Source organism: Theropithecus gelada, chromosome 11 (assembly GCF_003255815.1).
Source record: "Theropithecus gelada isolate Dixy chromosome 11, Tgel_1.0, whole genome shotgun sequence".
Lineage (NCBI taxonomy): Eukaryota > Metazoa > Chordata > Mammalia > Primates > Cercopithecidae > Theropithecus > Theropithecus gelada.
Window position 1 is genome coordinate 89,326,230 of NC_037679.1, and position 25,940 is coordinate 89,352,169.

Sequence of the window (25,940 nt, forward strand, 5' to 3'; positions counted from 1 at the left end):
GTGTGTATATGAGTGTGTATGCAGGTGTGTGTGCATATGAATGGGCATGTTTTTGTGTATGTGAGTATAAATATGCGTGCCTGTGTCTATGTATGTGAGCGTGTGTGGGTGTGGTTGTGAGAGTGTGTGGGCATGTGTTTCTGTGAACGGTGCGTGTGTGTATGTGACTGTGAATGTGTGTAAAAGTGTGTGAGAGCATGTTTGTGTATGTGAATGTGACAGTGTGTGCGTGTGTATGGTGAAGACTAATGTATCTGAAGGCTATTAGGCCTGTAGTGATCTGTGTGATTCCTGATGTAAAAGAGCCCCTGCGAGGGGCCTTCCCCAGCTGCCCCGGCGGGAGATCCCAGCCGCAGAGGGCTCAGGGCTGTCCAGAGCTTGAAACAGAACCCAGTGATGCCATAACAAGAGGCAGAGGCAGAGTCACTCAAGATAACCTTGAGGTTGGGTTGTTCCTATCTCAAGTCTCTAAGAAGGCATTCTTTGCTTGTTTAATATCCTCTTTCAACAGAAAGTGAGTCTTCCATATTATATATATAATATTATATATAATATTAATATAATATATTATATATAATATATATTTATAATATATATTATATATAATATATAATATAATATATTATAAATATATATTACATATAATATATATTATATATTATATAATATATATTTATATGCATATATAATATATGCATATTTAAAATTATATATATATTTAATATGCATCGACAGGGAGCCATTAAAACGCTTCTGTCACCCCTTATATAATTTCAGATCTGAGGCACCTAGGCCTGAGCTGGGCAAACCTCAGATGCAGAAAGGCCTGGATGGAGAAAGGCGTGTTCGTTTTCAGGAGAGACCTGGAACTCCAGCAGGTGCCGGGGGAATCACAGCACAGCCTGACGCAGGTAAGCCAGGCCCTGGCCCGGTGCAGGGAGGAAGATGCTGGGGGATCTCATGCACCATTCAGATTCTTTTGCTTCCAAGTGTGTTCCCTGCTCTCTGCACCCCTCCTCCCTGCAGAGCATGAGATGCAGGAACTGCTGGGATGCTGTGGGAGTGCCTTGGGCTTGCTTTGAGGCAGTGATTCCCAAGCCTGAGCATCAGAACATCCCAGCGGTGCTGGCTAGAACAGAGGGCGCCAGCCCCAGCCTGGAGTGCCCGAGTCAGGAGGCCTGGGAGGGACCCAGAAACGTGTACCTGTCACAAGAGCCCAGACGATGTTGGTGCTGCAGGTCCAGAGCCACACTCTGGAAGCTACTGGCCACACGTGATGTGCCTGTGTTTCAGATCAACCCGGGGACAGGCAGGCAGCTTCTGGCTTTCAGGAAAATACAATTTGGGTTTTGTATCTCTTGCTTGTATGCAAAACATCCACAAAATTAACATTTTCAAAAAATTGTGGCAAAATATCCAAAACGCAGTTACACAAACTTTACCACCTTATCCGTTGTGAGTCTATGGCTCAGCCATGTTCAGGGCCCGCATGTGGCTGTGCAGCCATCACCACCGTGCTGCCCCCACACGCTTTCTGCTTGCACAGCTAAAGCTCTGTGCCCAGTACGCGCCAACCCCTCATCCCCACCTCCCATCCTGTCCCTGAAGCCATCGTTCCACTCTCTGTCTATATGCATTTAATTAAGTCTGTAGCTCACTGTGTTTTGGGCAAAGTCGTGGTGACAGTGAAACCTGAGGCTGATCCCACAGAGGAGACGGGCAGGTGACTGTGTTAAATTACTTGACAGTGCAGCAATCAAACAGCTGCCTCGTGAGAGACAAGGGGTGGTAAGAGGCTCAACCAGATCGTTTCTCTTCCTCCTCCTCCTCCTCCTCCTCTTTAACTTCGGGCTAGGAAAATGCTGTGGGTGGAGCCACTTTGGGAAGGTGGAAAGCCTTTTACCCCCAGGTTGCCCTGGTAAGAGGTTCCTGCTGCGACACTTGAAAGCCCAGTAGACGTGTCTGAATTGATAATACACTCTTGAAGTATTCACTCATAATCCCGAAGGGATTTTCACAGCCACGAAGGGGATGGAGAACTTCTGGCCAGCTCAGGTGTGGGGAAAACTTCTAGGAGGGCTATGTGTTCAATGGTATTAAACAGACTTTGGGGAAGAGGGCGCCAGTAGCCACAGACTCGGAAAACTCTCAGGCACTTAATTCCGTTCAGCAGATGTTTGATGTGTGTTAATTCTCTACGAAGCACAGCCATGGTGGGAGAGAAACCTTCCGAGGTGCATGGTGCTCAGTCAGTGATCGGAGTTAGAGGAACGTCAGGTAACCAACTGTCCCATTGTGTCATAGGGATGTAGAGGCCTCTCTGTGTGCAGGGCCCTCTGCTGAGCACAGCTGCCCAGTGGCTTCCCCTGTGGGGAGCAGAGAGGCGGGCCCTTGGTCACGATGATAAGAACCTCCTCCTAGTGAGGGCTGCTGCGGCCAGGCTGCACTGGGAGTGGTTTCCTTACTTTCCGTCATGGAAGCAGATCATTACAAAAGAACAAGTTTTGTGACTGCTGGAAATACAAATGAGGTCTTATGAAGACATCAAAGAGGAATTCCTAACCCAGGCCTGGGAGGGTGGGATGGGCTGCTGAGTGGAAATGGTGCTGGAGCGAAGAGGCAGAGGACGGAAAGGAGTATGCAGGCCTAAGAGGAAATTCATCCCACTGACGTGCATCCCATCCAGAAAGCTACTGAGTGTCCCTTCCTGCCAGGCACAGGCCTAACCCTGGGGGTAAACGACTGAACACAACCTGCTGTCATGAGCTTGTGTTCTTCGGGGAGGGGTGGTAGCAATAAACAGGGTGGGATGTAACATGGGCTTGCTTTGACACAGTGGTTCCAAAGCTTGAGCATCAGAACATCCCAGGAGTGCTGGCTAGAACACAGTATGCCAGCCCCAGCCCCGAGCACCTGAGTCGGGAGGTCTGGGAGGGACTCGGAAACGTGCACCTGTCATCGCAAGAGCCCAGATGATGTTGATGCCGCAGGTCCGTGAGCCACGCTCTGGGAGCTGCTGCTCTCGGGTGATGTACCTGCATTCAGATCGCCCCAGGGACAAGCAGGCAGCTTCTGACTTTCAGGAAAAGCACAGTTTGTGCTTTTAACATATAGGATATGTTCGTGATAAGTGCAAAAACTACAACGAGAGAGAATAGGAAAACTATGGTTGGGTTATTGCAATTTTACATAGGATTGCAAGAGAAGGTGTCATGGAGAAGGTGGGATTGAAGTAAAACTCTAAAGGATGTGATGACATGAGTCATGGCACATCAGGGAAGGGTTTTCCAGACAAAGACCAGATGTGCAAAGGTCCTGAGGCAGGCACTCCCTGGGAAGCTCAATGTGAGCAAGCACAGAGTGGCCAGAGGAGAATGAATGTGAGGGAGAGGATGGAGATGAGGTCCTGATGGGGACAGGGAACACTCCATGCTAAGGCTTCTTGGCCACTGAAGGCTCTCTGAGTTTCCTTTGAGTGAGATGGGAGCTACCGAGGTTTTACGAGCAGAAGATGGGCGGGACTTGACTAATGTTTTCATAGCCTCTCTCTGGCTGTGACGGGGAATGAAACTGAAGGGGAGCCGTGGTGGCAGGAGACACACCAGCCAGGAGGTGGCTGCCCCAACCAGGTGCGGAAAATGGTAGATGAGTCTGAGGTGCAAGCAATGGTGTGAGTGGGAAGTAATTGGATGGGGACCATATTTCGAAGACAGAGCTGATAAGATTGTCCAGCCAATAGGAGATGGAATTAGAGGCAACAGAGACGTCAGGAACAACTCCAGGGTTTTTGACCAAGCCAGCATGAGGCAGGAGTTGCCATCTCCCCCTCATTGTGAAGGGGGTCAGAGCAGGAGGTGAGAAAATGAGAATTCATTCTAGGCAGACCAAGCGACAGTAGCAAAGTAAAGTAACCATGGAGTGTTGTGGGGGGGGAGCTGCCAGCCCCTGGAGGCGCCAGGGAAGGGTGTGAGGTGGATGAGACCAGACAGAGATGAGCACACATGAAGTTGAGAAGCCTCCTCCCTCAGCCTCCGCTCATCCAGAGTTTGGGATTTTCTGGGTGGGTCTGGCTGGCAGAAGCTGTGCAAGGGCTCAGGGATGCCGCTAGGAGGATACCAGATTTCACTTCATCCACGACATCACTTGTAAATTCGGTCGTTATTTTGCATTCTTCTAAGAAATTATGTTAACACTTATGTTATGGTGGGTTACTGTTGTGTCACTTAGATTTTGCCCTTTACGCATATTACATGCATATTAAAAGTGCCCTTCCACACTTAGACATAGAGATTCATACCCTACATCTCTCCATGCATGCAGAAAAGGCACAAAATTAATTGGTTAAGATTTTGCAAACGTCTTCACATTCAGAGTTTGACGCCTCCGAAATACTTTGAGACTACATCATCCATGTTCAGGTTTTCCATCCACCTGGGAACTACACGTACTCATGAGCGACAGGGAAGGCTGCCTGCTTTGGAAGAGTTCCCCACCATCATCTCGACGGCCCTTCTGCACTGTTGAAGCTGCTGCATACTTGATCTCTGTCAACGTCTTAGGGAAGGCCAATATGTCACTATTGCTGCTGGATGTGATCTGTTGCCAGGCACATCCTGATATCAGAAATGTTAAGATGTATTAAAAAGATCTGTTTTGGAACCAATGACATAGGAGAGGATTTGGGCCATCATTCCAATCTTTTGCCTTGAGATTGGAGATAATTTATACCCAGAATAACATTATGAAAGGCCAAAAGGACAGGAGAAGGCGTTGGGCTGACAACTTTCTGAGGTGGAATTATTCCAGGTGGTGCCAAGACCCAGCATGTGTCCCAGGTGTGGGTGAAGTAAGATGTCGAGCAGTGGAGTGAGAGGTGGTCACGTTCTGAGCTGTGGCTGTTGGCAGGGAGTCCATATGGATGGTTAAACCTCCTTGGACCATGGCAGGAGATGGAATGGAGACTTCAGCAGTGCCCTGGGGGTGCTGTAACAAAACACCACAAACTGGGTGGCTTAGAACAACAGGAATTAGTTCTCGCAGCCTTCTGGAAGCTGGACGTCTGAAACCAGTGTGGTAGGGTTGGCTCCTCCCAGTGGGCCTGGCTTCTGGGGTCCCTGGCAATCCTCGAGGTTCTGTGGCTCACACAGGCATCACTCCAAGCTCTTTCTTTTCTTTCTTTTATTTTTATTTTTTTTGAGACAGAGTCTCGCTCTGTGGCCCAGGCTGGAGTGCAGTGGCTGGATCTCAGCTCACTGCAAGCTCCGCCTCCCAGGTTTATGCCATTCTCCTGTCTCAGCCTCCTGAGTAGTTGGGACTACAGGCGCCCGCCACCGTGCCCGGCTAGTTTTTTGTATTTTTTAGTAGAGACAGGGTTTCACCATGTTAGCCAGGATGGTCTCAATCTCCTGACCTCGTAATCCGCCCGTCTCGGCCTCCCAAAGTGCTGGGATTACAGGCCTGAGCCACTGCGCCCAGCCTAAGCTCTTTCTTCGTTGCCGCATGGCCTCCTGTGTGTGTCTCTGTGTGTCCTTGCCTCTCATAAAGACTCCAGTCATTTGGATTTAGGGCAGACCCTCATCCAGCATGAATTCAGCTTACTTTAACATGTTTGCAAAGATTGTTTCCAAATAAGATCACGTTCTGAGGTTACAGGGGGACCTAGCTCGGGGGCATGCTGTTTAACCCAGTGCAGAGAGGAAGATTGAGCCAGCTCCTGTGTTATGCATGGAGACGGAGGGGTGGACAACAGGCTGGTCAATGGCAGGGGTGAGGAGAGGAGGACGGGCCGGAGCAAACCCTGGGGGCCGCAGGGCAGGAGGGCGGGGCAACCTCACAGCGCCTCCCTGTTGGTGGGTTTGGCCCTCCCAGCACTTCTGTCCCACCCCCTCGGTAACCTCTAGGCCTCCTGAGCCTGGGAGCTCTTTGGTGTCCTGGTGTCCACTCCAGTCCTTGTCCTCTGCCTACTCCAATGGATGTGGTGTCTCTGACCTTCCCTAATTCCTGGGCCATCCTCACCCAGAAACAGCTCCAGCCCATCATCCCTTTGGCAGAGCCCCAGGCACACTTTCCGCCCTAAGATAAAATCAAACATCAAAGGAGTATGAAATTTCACACAAGGGCGGAAGGGCGCTGGTCCGGAATTGGCAGTGGAGGCCAAGGGAAAGCTAACTCCTGTTGTCACTAGACTGGGAGTCAGGACAAATGGCCCCATGTGGAAGCCGGGGGAGTGACCTCATCTCCTGAGGCCACAGTTCTCCATCCATGAATCCAACAGCCTGGCTTAGGGGACCGACCGTGAGGGCACCTTCATGTCCCAAACTTTCCAAGTGAAACAACGGGCAGGCAAGGGAGCATTCCACAGCCATTTCTGATTCCTTGTTTCTCTTTACAAAATGTGTTTTTTCGCATTATGGCTTTTACTCCTCACCTTATCGTTGACATAGTTCCCAAATCTATAATCCTTCTGCAAACCGTAACAGCTTAATGAATTCTACCAGAAAGAGAAAGCAACCAGTTTATTACAGACACTTTAACATTCGTCTGTGATGCAGCTTCTATTCTGTTGCACGCTGGCACCACTTGAGAGCTTAAAGATATATATGTACTGGGGAGAATAACGAAATAATGACCCCCGCAGGCATCCAGGTCCTGATCCACAGAACCGAAGGCTGTTAGGTCACAGGCAAAGGCGTCGGATCGGCTGACCTAAAGTAGGAAGAGGATCCGGGATTATCCAAGTGGACCCGATGTCATCACGGGGTCTTTAAATGGAAAAGAAGGCAAGGTGGAGGGTGGTTAGGGAAGAAATGTCAGAAGGATGTGATGTGAGGACCCACCAGCCTTTGCTGGCCTTGAGACGGAAGAAGGGGTCCCAACCCGAGGAATTATGGAAGCCTCTAGAAGCTGAACAAACTGAGGAACAGATTTTCCTCCAGGAGGGAATGCAGATTGCTGAAACTTTGAGTTTAGCCCAGTAAGACCTGTTTTGGGCGTCCAAACTTCAGAGCTGCAAGATAATGAATCTGCGGGGTTTTGTTGTTTTCATTTTCGTGGTTTGTTTTTTGTTTTTTGTTGTTTTATTTTTTTTAGATAGAGTTTCAATCTTGTCACCCAGCCTGGAGTGCAATGGCGCAATCTCGGCTCACTGCAACCTCCGCCTCCCGGGTTCAAGCGATTCTCCTGCCTCAGCCTCCTGAGTAGCTGGGATCACAGGTGTGCACCACCACACTCAGCAAATTTTTGTATTTTTTTTTTTTTTTTTTTGAGACAGAGGCTCGCTCTGTTGCCCAGGCTGGAGTGCAGTGGCCGGATCTCAGCTCACTGCAAGCTCCACCTCCTGGGTTTACACCATTCTCCTGCCTCAGCCTCCTGAGTAGCTGGGACTACAGGTGCCCGCCAACTCACCCGGCTAGTTTTTTGTATTTTTTTTAGTAGAGACGGGGTTTCACTGTGCCAGGATGGTCTCGATCTCCTGACCTCGTGATCCACCCGTCTCGGCCTCCCAAAGTGCTGGGATTACAGGCTTGAGCCACTGCGCTCGGCCAAATTTTTGTATTTTTAGTAGAGATGGGGTTTCATTATGTTGGCCAGGCTGGTCTCGAGCTCCCGACTTCAGGTGATCCACCCGCCTCAGCCTCCCAAAGTGCAGGGATTCCAGGTGTGAGCCACCGGGTCCAGCCCAGTGTTGTTTTAAGTGACTCCATCTGTGGTGACTTGTTATAGGCTGGGTAGGAAACTGATGCAATAGTTATGCTTGAGCCCCACCCCAGACCAATTAAATCAGGGTCTCTGGGCAGTGAGGCCTCTGGATGCTAATACCCAGCCAGAGGCCGCTCATGAAATGCCGCAACATTTATTTCATAACTATTCCTGACCTCCAGTAAACTCGGCAACCCGGTAGGAGCGGATTTCCTTGTCTGTAGAATGAAAAGTGGAGAAAGTTCATCAACGGACCTCGTCTGAACTCCTACTGAGGGCCAGGATGGGACAGGTGTGTGTGATAGAGAATGCACAAGGGTTCCTGCCATGGCAGGGTGTTCATCTGTGTAGGCTGTAGCGACCGGGGTTACTGACAAATTCAGATACTTACGAGGAAGAAATCAATTCCGGACAGATCAAAGGCCAGTGTGGAAGCCTCCGCACTACCAGAAGCAGCCAGCTCAGCTCCCGTGAAATCAGCGAGGAGGGGAGTGCGTTCCCTCGGGCCTCTTCCAGTGGCCATGGCCATTGTATCACCTAAGTTTATGGAAGGGATTCGTTTGGGTGAGCAGGCAGAGCTATCTTGGGGGCCTGCCCAGGCCAGCACTCCGGGAAGGCTGCCGCAATGAGGGTGTCCCATTTCTCAGCTCTGCTCCCCAGCGCTGATGCTCTCTTGGGTTCCAGGAAGACTCAAGAACCCGAAGCTCCTGCCCTGACAGCCTGAAGCCTCCAGCCAAGCAGGAAAGACGGGACCCTTTTCCCAGACATCCCAGAAGAAGCCTCATGGCAGCTGACTGGTTCTAATCTAGTCCCACAACCATCCCTAGACCAATTACTGTGACCAGGAGAACACTCATAGAGCCGTGTCTAGTCCAGTGGCCACATCCTGAGAAGGGGACAGGCCCCTGACAACAGGGACCGAACCTTGTCTTTGGGTTACAGCCATAGGAGATGAGCTTGAAACCAGAAGGAGCTTCTGATGAAAACATTCTGAGATCTCTTTGATCTTGCTGAGCTTGAGGAGGCTGTGGTTCTCCCGATATCCCAGACCCAGGCCCACACATGGCTGTCATGCAAGACAAGTTGGTCTGTCAGTCACCTTCATGCTTCCTTCCAAGCTGACCCACCCACACCCAGCCTGCCGTCAACTGCAGAGTCAGGGTGAGGCCAGGAAGCTGTTTGCACAGGTGTGTGCGCTGTCAGGCCAGGCTGGGGTGTGTCCTGGGCCGGGAGGTCAGCAACAATGCAAAGTGGGCAGGGACAGTTCCATGATGTCATCTTGAATGTGCTCCCCAGAGGAAGTCCCTTCCGTAAAGCCAGATTCAAGACGTCCTTGTTTTTAAAGCTCAAAGGACACCATCTGGCCTCTGAAAGTCTTAAACATCTGAAAGCTTAAAGTGCTGCCGTGTGGCTTCCCTGGAGGCAGACGGTGACATGGAGGTAGAGTGTGGCCTGACTTCTGTGAGGAGGATCCCTGTGGTGAACCTCTGCAGAGAGGAGAGGCAGGCCAGGGAGCAGGCAGAGGGAGAAGTCAGCCTCCCCGACGGGACCCAGGACAGCCACGACCCACCCCACAGAGCATTCTGGAGCTAGAGTTATCCCTAGCAGTGTTGAGTTGGGTGGGCCTCTATATTCCCTCATGGATCTGTCCCTGGATCGTGGAAGGTTTGTTATTGTTGTTTAATTGTAAGAACTCTTTATATATTCTGGATATTGATCCTTTATCAGACATATGACTTTCAAATATTTTCTCCCATTTTGTGAGTTGTCTTTTCACTCTTTTGGCAAGCACCTTTGATGATGCATAAAAGGTTTTAATTTTTATGTAGTCCTTGTTTTGTTTTGGATGATGCTGTTACTCACATGATCACATACAGTGCTGCAGGACAGGAAATCAGTACATCCTCCCAACCTGTAGCAAAGAAAAGGGCCCAAGCTGAGCAGCATATTCTGTCCCCTATGCACTGTGACTGGTTTGGAGATGGGCAAGGACCCAGTTTGTCCCAGTGAGGTTCAGTGCAGAACTTGTCTTAGAATGACTGGGGAGAAAGATTTACCTACCTACCTCTGAGGCTAAGAGCAAGTTAGGAACTTCTGGAAGCCATCTGATCACCATGAGAGAAGGGCGTAATAGAGAGGAAGGCAGGGAGAGAGAAGGTGTGCATGTGAGTGTGTGATTGATTGGTTATGTGCATTGGTAATCGACAACTTACCCATGCTGCCTTACACCAGCTTGAATTGTGCTTTCTTTCACTTGCAATAGAGAGAGCCGGATGGATACAGAAGTTACTTTGGAAGTCTTTTAATGCCTCTCCATTGAACAGATGAGGGAACTGAGGCCCAGGGAGGGGAACCCACATATCTGATACATTTCATCAGGAACTATTAAAGGTCTCTTGCAAGAAGCACATCTGTTCAAATATTTGCATGGACCTTCCTTGTGAGATGAGATCTTTGTCTCCATTTTGCTCTCACCTCCTGTGCTAGGAGAAGGGACACCTTGGGATTCCTCATTTCCAAAAAAACTAAGGAAGAAATCACAGAGGGCCCCTGATATGGTTTGGCTGTGTCCCCACCCAAATCTCACTTTGAATTGTAACAATCCCCACGTGTCAAGGGCAGGACCAGGTGGAGATAAGGGAATCATGGAGGTGGTTTCCCCCATAGTGTTCTCGTGGTAGTATGTCTCAGATCTGATGGTTCTATGGGAGTTCCCCTGCACAAGCTCTCTTGCCTGCCGCCATGTAAGATGTGACTTTGCTCCTCATTCGCCTTCTGCCATGCTTGTGAGGCCTCCCCAGTCATGTGGAACCATGAGTCCATTAAACGTTTTTTCTTTATAAATTACCCAGTCTCAGGGATGTCTTTATGAGCAGTGTGAGAACAGACTAATACAGCCCCCAAGTCAGTAAGTGAACCAGGTTCTATATAAAAGACCAAACAAAATTCGTATCTGAAACTTATCTTGAAACAATTTTCAGAGTTCAGAGAAATAAAACAAGGTTTACACATTTTTTGACAAATTATATGGGGTGGAAAGTGAAAGATTTCTTCCCATACTAACACATTTCTTTATGTCCCTGCAGAATTTTCATTTGTTTATTTAAATAAAAGGCAACATAATATGCATATTTTCCTGCAATTTGCTTTAAAAGAAAAGTTAACAATATACTGTGACTGGTTTTCCAGGGCAGAATCTGCCAAATCAACTACATTCTTTTTAATAGATCCATATTTCAATTTCATTCAGTAAACACCAAGGTTGTTTTGATTTTTGTTATTACAAACTACTCTGCACATACATCCTTAGGCACAGAAAGCTGTGAACTAGGGTTAGGTACAGAATCACTTCCAAAAGTAAGAGGTCTAGACAGAGGTCCGATTGCAGACTCTCTTGTGCTGTTGAGTGACCTGTGTGGGTTTCTCTCAATATATTTATGTTTGGGTGTTTTGATATCTGCTAAAATATGTCTTCGTTATAATATTTCCTATTTGAACATATTTTTAACTATTCTCTTGCATTTGTCTCTTCAAGTAACCTTTAATAAATATGACATGTTAATAAATGCTTCATTTAAATATTGATTGGATATACCCTAAATTTCTTAATTTACAACTTCATGCTATTGAGTTTTCTTTTATCCTTTTCAGTATAGTCTTATAATTTCATTCAGAGAGAGATAGAATACATGGGTAAGAATTTTATTGCTTCTTTTCACTGTTTTTAACTATTACTTCCTTCCTTACCTTATTGAATTAACTAGCAAGCCCAGAACAATGTTGAATAACCCTGGTACCAGCAGATATCACTTGTTGCTATCTTTAATTGTAACTGCCTTTCATGTTTCACCAATTTATCTAACGTTTACTAGTTATTGTTATATATCTTTTACTATGTTAGAACTTCCATCAATAGCCAAGAGAAAACCGTAATAATTATCAAGTTTCCTCAGAATTTTTCCCATTTAACGATTGAATCATAGTTTTTAGCCTTTAGCCTATTGTGGTAGTTAGCCTTCAATAAAATGCCCAATAATTCTCGAATCCTGACATTCACACACCAGGAAGCTGTCTCCCTCATCATGTAGGGTTGACCTGTGTAATCAATAGACGAGGTGGAATAATAGAGCATGAATTCCAGAGCCGGGCCATAAAATACCTCAAATTACTTGCTATGGGGGAATCAGCTGCCATGTCGTGAGGATCCTCAAAGAGTCCTAGAAGGTCCATGTGGCCAGGAACTGAGGCCTCCAGCCAACCACCATGGGTGCCTTCCAGGGGTGTCATCTTGGAAGCCAGTCTTCTGCCCCATTTAAGCCTTCAGATGACCACAGCCCCATCAACATCTTGACTGCAACTTCTTGAAAGACACTCTAAGCTACAGCCACCTAAGGTGCTCTGGGTACATAATGGAAACTGTGATAAAATACATATCTTAACAGCTCAACAAGCTGCTAAGGTTTGAGGTGATTTGTTATGCAATGGTAGATAACTAATGCACATAATAATTGATTTTTAAATAATTATTCCAATGTTGTTTCATCCTTTTATTACTGGGATAAAATATTTTAGTCATGGTATATTATTCTTTAATACACGGATGGATTCAGTTTGTTGATAGTAAATTTTGAGTTTTATTATTCTTATTTGCAAAAGTGATTCAACTCAGTTGGTATTTATTAACCTGTTTGTCAAGAACTGTAATTCTGGAAGTTTAATTGGAGCTCTGACAAAGGCAATTCTATTAAACCACTCTGGGAAGCATCTGTATAATGAATGCCCCTCTTGGAGATTTACAATGCTTGTTAGCGCAGTGTTTTTACCACCTGAATCCAAATTACCTAGGTGTCTGCTAAATTCAGATTTTCCGGCTTTATTCAATAAAAATCTGTGATTTGGGTCTGGAAACCTGCATTTTAACAAGTTACCAGGGATTCTTATGCACACAAAAGTTTTAAAACTCTGTCTTAATATATTAAAGCTTCTGGGAAGTTCAACAATTAAAAAAAAAAAAACTCTTAATGGTAAATAAATTCATTTTTGAGGGAAGGTTTTTTTCTCTTGTTGTTAGATACATTTCTAAAAATATTAGTTCAGATTTATAGTTGTATGTTTTAAACATGTATATAATACTGTTTATTAGATTTTGGTGTCAGAATTTTATCAGTCTTGTAGAATATACTAGAAAATTTTCTGTGTTTTTGTCTAGGCCTCAGGATAGTTTAAATCACAGAGCATTTACCTGTTCCTACAGGGTCGGATGGTAAATTTTTGACGTCCTTCTCATTTTTAAATAATTATTATCCAGATTTTCTACTTCGTTATTTAACTCTGATAATTGCTCCTTTCATCCAGATAATATGTATCTATTGGTATGAAGGTATACGTGGCATTCTCTAAGTTTTATAAATGTCTGCCATATCGCCAAGTATTTTGCCTTATTTCTATCATGAAAAATTTAGTTTCTCTCGCTTTCATTCTTGCTTTTGTTCTCACTCAAGTTTGCCAAGAGATTTATCTCTCTTAGTCTATTCAAAGCTGTGGTTCTTTATCAATTCTGTTTTTAACTCCTTAATTTTTTTCTATACAACTCATTTTTATTACATTTCACCTATTTTATTCATGAATTTCTTATTTTTTCTTAGCTTCTTCAGTTAAATATTTAATTCATTTGTTTTTAACCACTTTATTAATAATAAGAGGATGTTCAGTATAGGACTTTTCCCCTGATTACAGATTGGGCCACATTCTGGTTTTTGTTGTTATTGCTATTGCAGTTATTTTTTAACCATCATCTTAAACAGAGTTTGAATTTGTGTAAAATATACACATAATTAAGAGTATCCAGGGCTTATAATTTGAGAAGCATCCCTTCTCTGTTCTCCTAGTGCCCCACGACTTCCTGCTCGCTTTCCCAGGAGAAAGCATGCTGGATTATTGCAGCTCTCTCTGGTCCATTTCCATTTTAAAAGGTGTTTTCAGCATTACATCATGATATAGTACTAGGTTTAGACATTATCTGTTAACTGCCTGTTAGAAGAAACTATAGTCTCTTTTGTATGTGGCCCCTGCCTCCTTCCCTGCCACTCTCCCAGTATGAGTGAGAGCGTTTATCTGAGATTATTTCTATAGCCCAATCACTTCTCAGGGCTTGTGTTTGGAACATCTTATCTTGCCCAGTTTTTCCTGTGAATGTGGAAGAAAGACTTGCCCATGCACCTGGCTGGACCCAGGCTCTTCTCTCCTTGAGCAGCGGCAGCAACCACGCGCCTTCAGCTTGACCTCTCAAGTCCACAGCAGCGGCCTGTGGATGTCCATCAGGGACTAGCTAAGGTGGCTACATATTTAACTTGAGCCTCAGCTAATACCTGAGAAGGTTGGCTTAGAGCTTCCCATTTGGAAGAACTCATAGTTTTTGTCTTGCACTTTGTTTTATGTTTTTAATTCTTGAGTTAATTTTTCATTTACTGTAAGTTCTGGGATACATGTGCAAAACGTGCAGGTTTGTTACATAGGTATACGTGTGCTATGGTGATTTGCTGCACCCATCAACCCGTCATCTGGGTTTTAAGCCCTGCCTGTATCTGGTATTTGTCCTAATGCTCTCCCTCCCCTTGCCGACAGGCTCCCGTGTGTGATGTTTCCCTCCCTGTGTCCATGTGTTTTCATTGTTCAACTCCCACTTATGAGTGAGAACATGTGGTGTTTGGTTTTCTGTCCTTGTGATAGTTTGCTGAGAATGATGGTTTCTAGCTTCATCCGTGTCCCTGCAAAGGACATGAACTCATTCTTTTTCATAGCTGCATAGTATTCCACGATGTATATGCACCACATTTTCTTAATCCAGTCTATCATTGATGTGCGTTTGGGTTGGTTCCAAGTCTTTGCTATTGTCAATAATGCTCCAATAAACATACATGTGCCTACCACAATGAGATACCATCTGGTGCTAGTTATAATGGAGATTATTAAAAAGTCAGGAAACAACAGATGCTGATGAGGCTGTGGAGGAATAGGAACGCTTTTACACTATTGGTGGGAGTGTAAATCCGTTCAACCATTATGGAAGACAGTGTGGCGATTCCTCAAGGATCTAGAACCAGAAATACCATTTGACCCAGCAATCCCATTATTAGGTATATGCCCAAAGGACTGTAAATCATTCTACTTTGTTCTATTTTTATTTATTATGGATATTATTAGTATTATTATTCTATTTTTATTTTATTTTATTTGAGATAAGTCCTTGCTCTGTCACCCTGACTAGAGTGTAGTGGCACAATTAAGACTCACTGTAGCCTCCACCTGCCAGGATCAGGTGATCCTCCCACCTCACCCTCCAGAGTAGGTGGGACTACAGGTGCACTACCGTGCCCAGCTAGTTTTTAATTTTTTTGTAGAGACAGGGCCTCGCTGTGTTGCACAGACTGCTCTCAAACCCCTGACCTCAAGCAGTCCTTCCGTGTTGGCTTCCCAAAGTGCTGAGATTGCAGACATGAGCCACTGCACGCAGCTTATTATGGAATATTTTAACTTACACAAGTAAACATAGTATAATGAACTCCCAGCTTCAGAGAAAGCGTGAGAGAATAGTGAGTCACTCAACTTTAAGACTGTCAACTCACAGCCAATCTGACTTCATCTACACCTCCATCCACTTTCCCTACTCTATTATCTTGAAGCAAATCCTAGAAATCATATTTTGTTCATAAATATTTCAGTATGTATCTGTAACAGATAAGGACACTTTCTTTAAGATAACCATGATGCCATTATCCTAAAATAGTAATTCCTTAATATCATAAAAAAGTCCACTCAGTATTCAAATTTCCGGTTGTCTTCTAAAAGTCACATGGGGTCAAACCAACTCTCTTTGATTTTAGGTTCTACTTGTTGGTTTGAACCAGGAGCTGAACAGCTCCACACCTGCTGACTGGCTGTACTATCTTTTGTTTTCATCTCTGGAGTTCCCAGCCATTTTTTTTTCAATATTTGTGGAAAAAACAGTTTCTTTTATCCATTTCCTAGCTTCGATTTTGCTAATCATGTCCTTATGGGGCATTGTGTAGTATTTTTCTCTGTCCTCTGTGTTTTTTTGTGGATTGCAAGCTGGAGCGGTGGGGTTCATGAAACTCAATTTTTATTTTTTTTGAGACGGAGTCTCGCTCTGTCGCCCAGGCTGGAGTGCAGTGGTGCGATCTCAGCTCACTGCAAGCCCCGCCTCCCGGGTTCCCGCCATTCTCCTGCCTCAGCCTCCCGAGTAGCTGGGACTACAGGCACCCGCCACCTCGCCCGGCTAGTTTTTTTTGTATTTTTAGTAGAGACGGGGTTTCACCGTGTTAGCCAGGATGGTCTCGATCTCCTGACCTCGTGATCCGCCCGTCTCGGCCTCCCAAAGTGCTGGGATTACAGGCTTGAGCCACCGCGCCCGGCCAACAATTCCTTTTCTAATGAAAAAAGTCACTAGGAGAATAAAATAAATTTGCATGGATAAAGCACTTTCTATAAAAACATCATAAAAGGTTTGTTACACAAATAAATGAATTAATAAACACGGAAAACCACATAATACACATACACTCAAAAACACCTACTTTTTTTTTTGAGACAAAGTCTGGCTCTGACACCCAGGCTGGAGTGCTGTGGCCGGATCTCAGCTCACTGCAAGCTCCGCCTCCCGGGTTCCCGCCATTCTCCTGCCTCAGCCTCCCGAGTAGCTGGGACTACAGGCACCCGCCACCTCGCCCGGCTAGTTTTTTGTATTTTTAGTAGAGATGGGGTTTCACCGTGTTAGCCAGGATGGTCTCGATCTCCCGACCTCGTGATCCGCCCGTCTCGGCCTCCCAAAGTAACTCAATTTTTTTAAACAGGAAATCTATCTACATGAGGTGTTGTCTCACGAGGAGGCATACAACGCCTGATTGTCTTTCATTTTGTTATGTTAACAGACCTGTGTTCAATGCCTGGATCCATTATTTTTAAAGAAAGCTTGCCAAATGTTAATACTCTGTTCTCTTGTTTCCTCATCTATTCAGTGGAATAACTCCACAAAGAGAAGCTTCCTCTCAAATACTGTTTGGTAATTGGCAATATTTTAAGTCTTTTTCTTTCATTAACATACATCAACAACAAACATACTATTTGCTATGTATAATTCCTTGTGTGTACATGGAAACCGAGGGCTCTGAGTTGTCGGAGACTCCCAGAGCTGCCTAAGGAGTTTCATCAATAGATCTCTCGCTGTTGGTCAGCAGCTTGGAGACAGTTCCTTGACAGTGCCTGGCTGTCTAGAAGAGGACAGTCCACTCCCCATTCTCACTGGAGCTTGGTGTATCTGTGTGACTATGTTCTGGCCATTGAGATAAAAGTGGAAAACATGAGGCTGCTTTCATGAAGCTGTCTTAAAAGGCAGCTTTGCTGGCTCCTGACCTCCTCTTGTTTGCCTCCTCCTCATGCTTGGAATACGTGGAATCCAGAAGAGAGGGCTGGAGGTCCTGTAGCCTTCTTGGACTAGGAAGTCAAGCTCCACACCCTAGAAATAGCAGACATAAAAGCCACAAAGTCCACAGATCCCTGAAACTCTCCACATGCCGTATTAACCTGAGCTGCCCACCTGCAGGTTGCTTTCACATGAGAGGGAAGTAGATTCCTATCTTCTGGAAGATACTGTGTTGGGGATAAGGAGGTTCTATTAATCTTGAGGCGTGGAGTCGTCCAGCTCCCACATCCTCCCAGGTGAAGCAGCTCTTCTCTTCATTCTGCAAACCTTGGAGACCTGCTTGGAGAAGGGCTGTGGGGAGCACGGGTCCTCTTCTCCTTTGGCACTCCCTCCTTTGGCACTCCCTCCACTGGCTCCAGCTCAACAACCTTTGATTTGGATGACACATGACCCCACTCAGCTGCTCCAGTCCTGAAGTAGGGTTGAACGGGAAGTAACGCACTCCAGACACAACTCTGGTCTTATCTCCGACCTGTTTAAAGCATCTGTGGAGGCACAGACGCCAGCAGCAGTGACCTCCCTCCCGCAGGATCCTGTCATCTCCTGTTTCCAGGCACCTGGAATCTTATGGGGCTTTTTAACTTCCCACCATAAAACAGCTCTCTCTGTCATCCAAGGCATGCATGGGCCATCTCAGCCCTTTGATCCCCTGTCTCCCTAACGATGCTCACCCGTTTGGACTGTGTTTCTCTAACATGTCTGGTTCTGCCACCACACACACACACACAAAGGACAAATGTGGTTTCTTCTCCGTTATGATCATCTTGTCTGGAGAATTTGCCAGAATTCATGGAGTTGCATAAAGGAGCTCAGTGGAAAAATGGACTATGTTTAAGCTCAATTGTTTTGCGCTATGAAAATACAAAAATATGCCTCCACCTCGCTTCTTGCAAATTTTATCGAAGGGTCTAGAAATTGACAATAAGGCATAAATGTCATCTACCCTATCTGAGCCTTTTGAGTCCATAAAGCAAATCATCACCCTCTAATTAAGACCTGCTTGTTTTTTTTTTTTTTCTGATTAACAAAAGGTTAAGGGGGTTATTTTTGATATTTCATGCGGGAGCTTCACATTTGGGTGTCAACGAATATCTCAGATCAATGTGTGTGTTCACAGAGCCTTGTGTGGTGCTGTGCATCGTGCTCCTAATCCCACTTTTAGTAAATAAAAAAGAATTGAGGTGGTAGAGATAGCAAGTGCACACATGGGGCAGAAGGGATTGGTTTGAGACTAAGCATAATCTAATCTAATAAGAGACTCAAGTTTATGAGACTCATTACGAGACTATGACACACATGTGCTTATTTCCACTTTACAGATGTGGAAACTGAGCTAGCGAGTGACACAAACAAAATTCTAATTCCAGCCTTGTCTACTTCCAAAGCCTGTATTCTTCCCCTCCACTGCTGCCCTGCTCCCCTGCTGTTGGTTTGGGCCTGGTAGTGAACCTTGGCTGCTACCAAATTTATCTGTGGGAGGTCCTTGTAGGAGAGCATCTGGAAGGAAGAGGGTGTAGGAGACCTATCTTGAGGTTGTGTTTGCACAGAAAGGAAGGTCATTTCTCTTGCAGAGTGGGAGACTGGAGATTATAAGGGAGCTAAATAAAGCACCTTAATGTAGGACTCCAATCCCAGCAAAGGAATATGACAGAACCAAAAAGCAAAGCCAGGCAACTCACGTAGGAAGGTGGTCCCCGCTGGCTCCGCTTCCAATTTCAGGAGCGCTGTAGAGGCCACGGGGCTGCACTTCGTATTCTCTTCCTTTACTGATTACAAGTTGATACATGAAACCACAGGGAAGTTGTTGAATCATCTGAACGACATTTTTCTCTCTGACTTAATATATTCTTCAGTTAAAAGAACACTCTAAAGAGGTTTTGTCCCCGGGGTTCCATCCTTGGCTCCCGGATCTCATTCCACAGCCCCACCCGAGACTTCCCCCGAGCTTCAGGCTCATTTATCCAAGTGTCTGCCTTGCTGCCACCTGGATGTCCTACAGGCACTGCCGCTCAGCAAGTCTGACTCTGAGCCCCTCTTCCTCCCGCAGGGGCATCTTCGAGACTGGCCCCTCTGTCTGCCCCACGCACCTGGGCTACAACCCAGATCTTCCAGACTGCCCCTCTGTCTGCCACACACACCTGGGCTGCAACCCCGGAGCCTTAACCCCATCCCTCTTCTTTATCCTCCCTCTCTCAAATCACCAAACCCTCCACCCCAGACTGGGGCAGTCACTCTTTCTTCGTGCTCACAGGCATATCTATCAATTGCCGAGTGACCACATCATATCCTATTTATCTGCATATGCGTCTATTTTCCCAGCTGGATGATGAGCAACCTGGAGGCAGAGTGAAGACTCTTTCGTCTCTTGATCTGTAATCCTCAGCAGCACCTGACATGAGGCCTCAATAAATATTTGTTGCGTGATTATTGTTGAATGACTTGTAGACGCAAAATGTTGTATAAGCGTGAGATGCAGCATGGGTGTGTGGAGAGAGGTGGACAGAGAGGAAATTTAATTACAACTTAGACTTGCTCGTGAACGCAGCCATGAGCTGCATGCTAGGGGTACAACATAAGGGCAGGAAAGACCCCACTAGAGCCCCCAGTGACAGACAACGAGCATGTGAACAGGTTCATAAGGAACCCAGGGTCACATTGCTGTGTGTGTCACACAGGCAGTGCCCCAGGTGCTGTGACAGGGAGTGGCGGGGTGACCTGCTTTTTACAGAGTGATCATGAAGGGCTGATTGCCTGAGGAAGTGAGAGTGAATGCAACTGTGAGGAAAGATGCCAAAAGAACATTCCAGAAAGAGGGAAGAGCAGGCAGAAGAACATTCCAGAAAGAGGGAAGAGCACGCAGAAGAACATTCCAGAAAGAGGGAAGAGCAGGCGTGATGGTCCTGCCCGGGAAGGGCACGTGTGGAATACTCAGGCCGCCTGGAGCCTAGTAGGGTGCAGGGAGCGTGACAGGAGATGAGGTTGACCATGCGGCAGGGCCAGGCCTGGAGAAGCCCGCAGGCAGGGGAGGGGCGGGAGTTCATTCTCACACCCATGAGAAACCAATAAGGGGTGGGTTTTTTTGTTTGTTTTGGTTTTTTTGTTTGTTTGTTTTGAGACGAAGTTTCGCTCTGTCACCCAGGCTGGAGTGCAGTGGTGCGATCTCAGCTCACTGCAACCTCCTCCTCCCAGGTTCAAACAATTCTCCTGCCTCAGCCTCCTGAGGAGCTGGGATTACAGGCGACCACCACCACACCTGGCTAATTTTGTGGGTTTTTTTTGGTAGAGACGGGGTTTCACCATGTTGGCCAGGCTGGTCTTAAACTCCTGACTTCAAGCGATCTACCCGCCTCAGCTTCCCAAAGTGCTGGAATTACATGTGTGAGCCACTGCGCTCAGCCCAATAAGGGATGCTTTCAAACTGTTAATCAGTGAATTAAGAGAGTGGTGACTTTGACCCCAACTCCTGGCTCCACACTGATGAAAATAATCCACTTGGCAGTCGGGAAGGCCGTGGAGGTGGGCAAGGTGTGGGTGGATTCTCCTCTGGAAGCAAGCCCGCGTCAAGAGCCTTCACCGCGAGGAGCTTTTCCTGCAGTGGTTCTCAAAGACTCGGGAGGCAGCTGGGCCAGTCCTTTCACTTGGAGATTGCACACCTTCTCCAGGGATTGCACGTTGCGGCTCGTTAAGGAGCTCGAATTCGGTGAATTGCCACCTCTGGCCCTGTGGGTGTTTTCTAGTGTCTTTAAAAGACATGGTCCATCGCGGCTTCCTGACCAACTTGTTCGCTGGTAAAAGCCAACAGCGGTGAGTCAGGAGTGAGAGCAGGTGGACCACGGCTCCACAGTCCCCGCGACTGCATCTTCCTCTGAAGACAAGGCCCAATAAAGGGTTTTAAGCAACTGTTTGGAGAACAGATTGGGAAGTGAGGCTGAGGGCGGAAGTGGGGAAAACATTTAGGAGACTGTAATTGCAGGGGCCAGGCAGGATAAGGGGGGGCTTAGACCAGGTAGTGGCAGTGGCGTTTACAGACGTGGGTGGTTGAGGTGTGTGCCACTCTACAGAGGTTAACTTCAGGAAGACAATTCCAAATTCAAAATTCAGCCCAAAAATTCAATTTCTGAGTAGAGGTACAGGCACACAGTAAGATACACGAGTCTGGAGCTCAGGTTTGGGTTGGAGATATACGTTTGGGTCTGTTTAACATAAAACATAAAAGTCATGAGAATGAATGATCTTATCTCCAGGAAGGTGTTGGAGTGAGAGGAGAGGAGGAGCCAGGAATGACCTGGAGGAAATTCTGCACAGAGACTGGAAGGAAAGGGAGGCCCAGCAAGGTACCTGGCACGGGAGCAGCTGGGCAGGGGAGGGAAGACCAGGAAATTGGGGGCCTGGAGACTGAAGCAGAGGAGAGCTTCAAGGAGTAGGAAGCGAGATGGTTGCATGCAATGTCGCTGAGCTTCGATGACCCACAAGTGACTGAAACATGCAATTAGAAGGAAGATGTTCTCGCGTTTGAGAGCAGAGAGGGGCAACTATAGTTAATAACAAGGTGTGGCATATTTCAAAATAACTACAGGGAAGGGCTTCAGATGTTCCCACCACATAGGAATGGTAAACACAGGGCCGATGGACACCCCAAGTACCCTGGCTTGATTATTACACTTTCTATGCATGTAACCGAATATCACATGGTCAGATAAATATGTACAAATATTAGGTATCAATTTTAAAAACTAAGGAAAAGCAGAAGGAAAAAGCGATCATTGAATTGGAAGTAACCAGCATCCTGCAGAGAGCTGGACGTGACGGGTGGCGGAGGAGCCAGACCAAGAGGCTGGAGGAGCGGACAGAGGGTGTGACTGTGAGGAGGTGAGGCTGAGCTTGCGTGGGCTGTGCTGTGGAGAGAAGCCTGGCACAGGCAGGGGTGACAGGTGGTGCGCAAGACAGAAGAAGGTCTATGACTCACTAGAGTAGATGAAGCAAGTCAGTGTGTCGAAGAAATGACCCACTGAGGAGAGATTGAGTTTTCTGGAAAAGGAAGGGTCAGCAGAAGGCACAGCCATTGAGCAGTGGAGGGCAGAGGTTTCCGGAAAATAGGAAGAGGGCCTGGCTGTTGACTGAGGGAAGGAGCATTCTCTCCATCAGTGCAGGAAGAAGTGAGGTGGGTGCAGATACCAGAAACACCATAGATTTGGTGGTGGGCGGTTGAGGTGTTTACTTTTGCAAGGAGCCGTGAGGGCCAGTGCTACAAGCACCATTCTTAGAAAGGGCACTGGGGGAAGCATCTTATCTCCATAACCACTCATGGAAGCTTTTAGTCAACTCAGGGACCACCTGGCATTTTCCAAAGGCCACCAGGATGCGTGGCTCAGGCAAGAACCACAGAGGCTGTCTTCTTTCTGGACGTTATCAGCACGGGGCGGGCCAGGAGAGCTGAAGCTTTCCCTGGAATTCAGAGAGAAGGGAGAACACCATCAGGAAATGAGGCCTGGAGTGGAGGTGCAGACAAGGGCTGGCCCATGGCAGGGACACGGTGGGGGTGGGGGGTGGGCGGGATTCTATGAGCAGAGTGTGCATGGCTTTCGCGCTACATCCAGCTCGGAGCATTAGGCCACCCTGGGAATGACACTGCCTGCAGCCAGAATCCACAACACAGATCACAGCTCAGGCATGCGCTCCGTGGTTCCCTGGTTAAAGTCCAACACAGCCCCTTGACCAGAGCCCAGGCTCCTGCAGGATCTGATCTTTGTGGTGGAGGTGACCAGCCATCCCATTGGCTCAAGTCAGGGGTTTCCTGAACTCAGGACAGGAGCCCACAGAAGCTGGAACACCACCCCCCACCCTGCCCCCAACCACCTCATGACCTTCAGGCTTTCTACGCTGAGGCTCGGATGCTGGGCTTCTGGTACGTTTCTGGAACATTCCAGCCTCGGGGCTTTCACTCTTGGCCCCACCTTTGTCTAGAATACTCTGCCCAGATCTCCACGTGGTTTCCAACTCTTGTCATCCAGGCCTCAGTTCCAACGTGGCCTCCTCTAGGAAGCCTGCCAGGAACACCCCCTCTGAACAAACCCACGTCCCGCCCCCTCGCCCTGGTTTACTACTGGGAACAACTTCATCTGGGAGTTTGTTGACTTATTCAGTGTCTTTGTCTAGGAGGCAAGCTCTTTGAATATTCATCCCATAAACGAATGAATGTGTCAGAAGTAAGTTTGTGGCTGGTATTGAGGCCAGGAGAAGGGGATTGGGGATGAAAGATATAAACAAACCCCAACCACACAAACACAAGTTGTGTTTGTCCCCTGTGGCACCCCACACCTAGAGGCACGCCCACAAGTGTGACTGTGTAAACTCACGGCGGGTGGCTGGGGTGGAGAGGAGGGAAGGCCTTTAAGCGTGTGCATTTCCTATTTATTCCCGGAAACCCGTCTTCTAACTGCAGGCTGCCCATCTCCCCGTTTAAACTTCTTCCTGGCTTTTAATGCTGTTACATCTTCATTTCAGAAACTGGCTTTTTGTGATTCTGTCCCTGGACTGCATTTTCCATCCCTCCCTCCATCCCTTTCTTATTCTGCTCCCTCCTGCTGACAAACCCATCTCCCTGGCCCGCTAATCCCTCCATGCTCTGTGGAGTCTTGGGGTCAACTCAGTGTCATATTTGCTTTGATTCCCTCCTCTGCTCCCCAAACAACTTGGGTTCTGTGTAGCTATGATGTGGGTCCCAGACCAAAAAGTAACTTGGCTTAGGTTTTAAAAATTCTATCAGTTTTTCCCCCCTCTTTTAAATAGACTTTTTAAAGAGCAGTTCACAGCAAAATTGAGCAGAGCAGAGTTTTCTTATCCTCCCTGCTGCCCGACACAGGCACAGCCTCCCCCACCATCAGCATCGCCCACCAGAGGGTCCATTACTTACACTTGATAAACCTGCAGTGACACGTCATTATCGCCCGAAGTCCATAGTTCACATGAGGGTTTACTGTCGGTGCTGTACATTCTATAGTTTTGGCAAATTTATAATGACATGTACCCACCATTACAGCATCAGACAGAAGAGCTTCACTGCCCTAAAACTCCTCCACACTCCGACCATCCCTCCCTCCCTCCCACTCACCCCTGGCACCCTCTGATCTTTTTATTGTCTCCAAAGTTTTGCCTTTTCCAGAATGTCATCTAGCTGGAACCATTCTGCATGTAGTCTTTCAGACTCACTTCTTTCATTTAGTCATATGCATTTAAGTTTCCTCCATGGCTTTTCACGAATCAGTTCTTCCCATTTTTTTAGCCCCTTATTGACTGTCCTCTTGTGTAACCAAGACAGCCACCGCAGCAGGTGAGAGAGCTGAAGGCACAACCTCGGAGCTTCGGACTCTGAGCCGCCAGAGGGCTTCGGGAACCCTGTGAAACTTGCCCTTCACCCCACCCCCACAAACCCTCTCTGCATGAGGTCGGCTTCCCTAGATTCTTGTCTCCCCCCACCACCCACCCCCTACCATTCCCATCAAGTCCCATAAAAATATCAAACAAGAAAGTAAAATCTCTCCCTGTTTTTCAAAAGCAAAACTTTAACGAATGGTCTTTGATCCACAAATGTAATTAGCATTAGAATTGGAGATGGAACGGATATTTGTCTAAAAGCATTAATTTAAATCCTGGCCCAGTTTTTTTCCTTATCAGTGCTCTAATTCTAACAGTGCCTGTGGCAGAATCAGAAATCAGAGGGAAAGAACAAGTGGGTCTTCATGCAGCTAGAATGCTGGGGAAAATTACATGGAAAGCATTTTCAGCATCCAGACGCAAGAGTTGGAGTGACCCAAGGAAGGGAGTTAGGTTAGCATATTATAAACCCAAATTTGCCACCAAGACATAAATGATGGACCATTTTCACTGACCGTGGTTTATCTTCGTGTTTTCTTTCTCATAATCTACAAGGAAAAGGGTAAGGAGCTAAGAACAGAAGCTTCCAGCCATTGTCCTCTGGCCACCAATCGATTTGCCTGTAAGTTTCTTTCCCTGGAATTTTAGGAGTTGTCATGTGGTGCTTATAGGCAATTATTTTACAGCCAATGTTGAAGAGTTCAAAGGAAGCTTTTGGAAATGAAAGACTTTTATATTATTTAAAGTGGAAGGGACATTTAAATCTAAATTCTTCTTGTCAACTGCTGTATTAGGGAACTTAAGTGGCCATCCCAAAGTGCCGTAGATCATGTGACTTAAACAGACATGTGCTCTCCCTCAGTTCTGGAGGCTGGAAGTCCAAGCTCAAGGTGTCAGCAGGGTTGGTTCCTGCAGAGGCCTCTCTACTTGGCTTGCAGATGCCGCCTCCTCCCTGTATCCTCACGTGGTTGTTCCTCTGCACACGTATGTCCTAATCTCTTATAAAGACATCACTGGAATCTGATTAGGGCTCGCCCTAAAGGCCTCATTTTAAGTTAATCACCTGTTTTAAAGTCCTATGTTCAAGTACAGTCACACTCTGAAGTACTGAGTATTGAGACTCTAACATATGAATCGGGAGAGACAGATTCAGCCCATAGCACCTGCTCCGCAAACCATCCTGCAAGACCCCACCTCTTATCCCACCAGCAGGAGAACCAGGTCCTTCCCTGATGGAGAAGCCCCCTTGATACGCCCAACCCCAGGCCTTCCAGTGGGGAAATGCAGTCTCTGCAGCCACAGAGAAGCCAGAAGCCCCCCAAAATCAGCCACCGTTGGCGCCACTGCTCTCTACCACCTCGGTAACCAC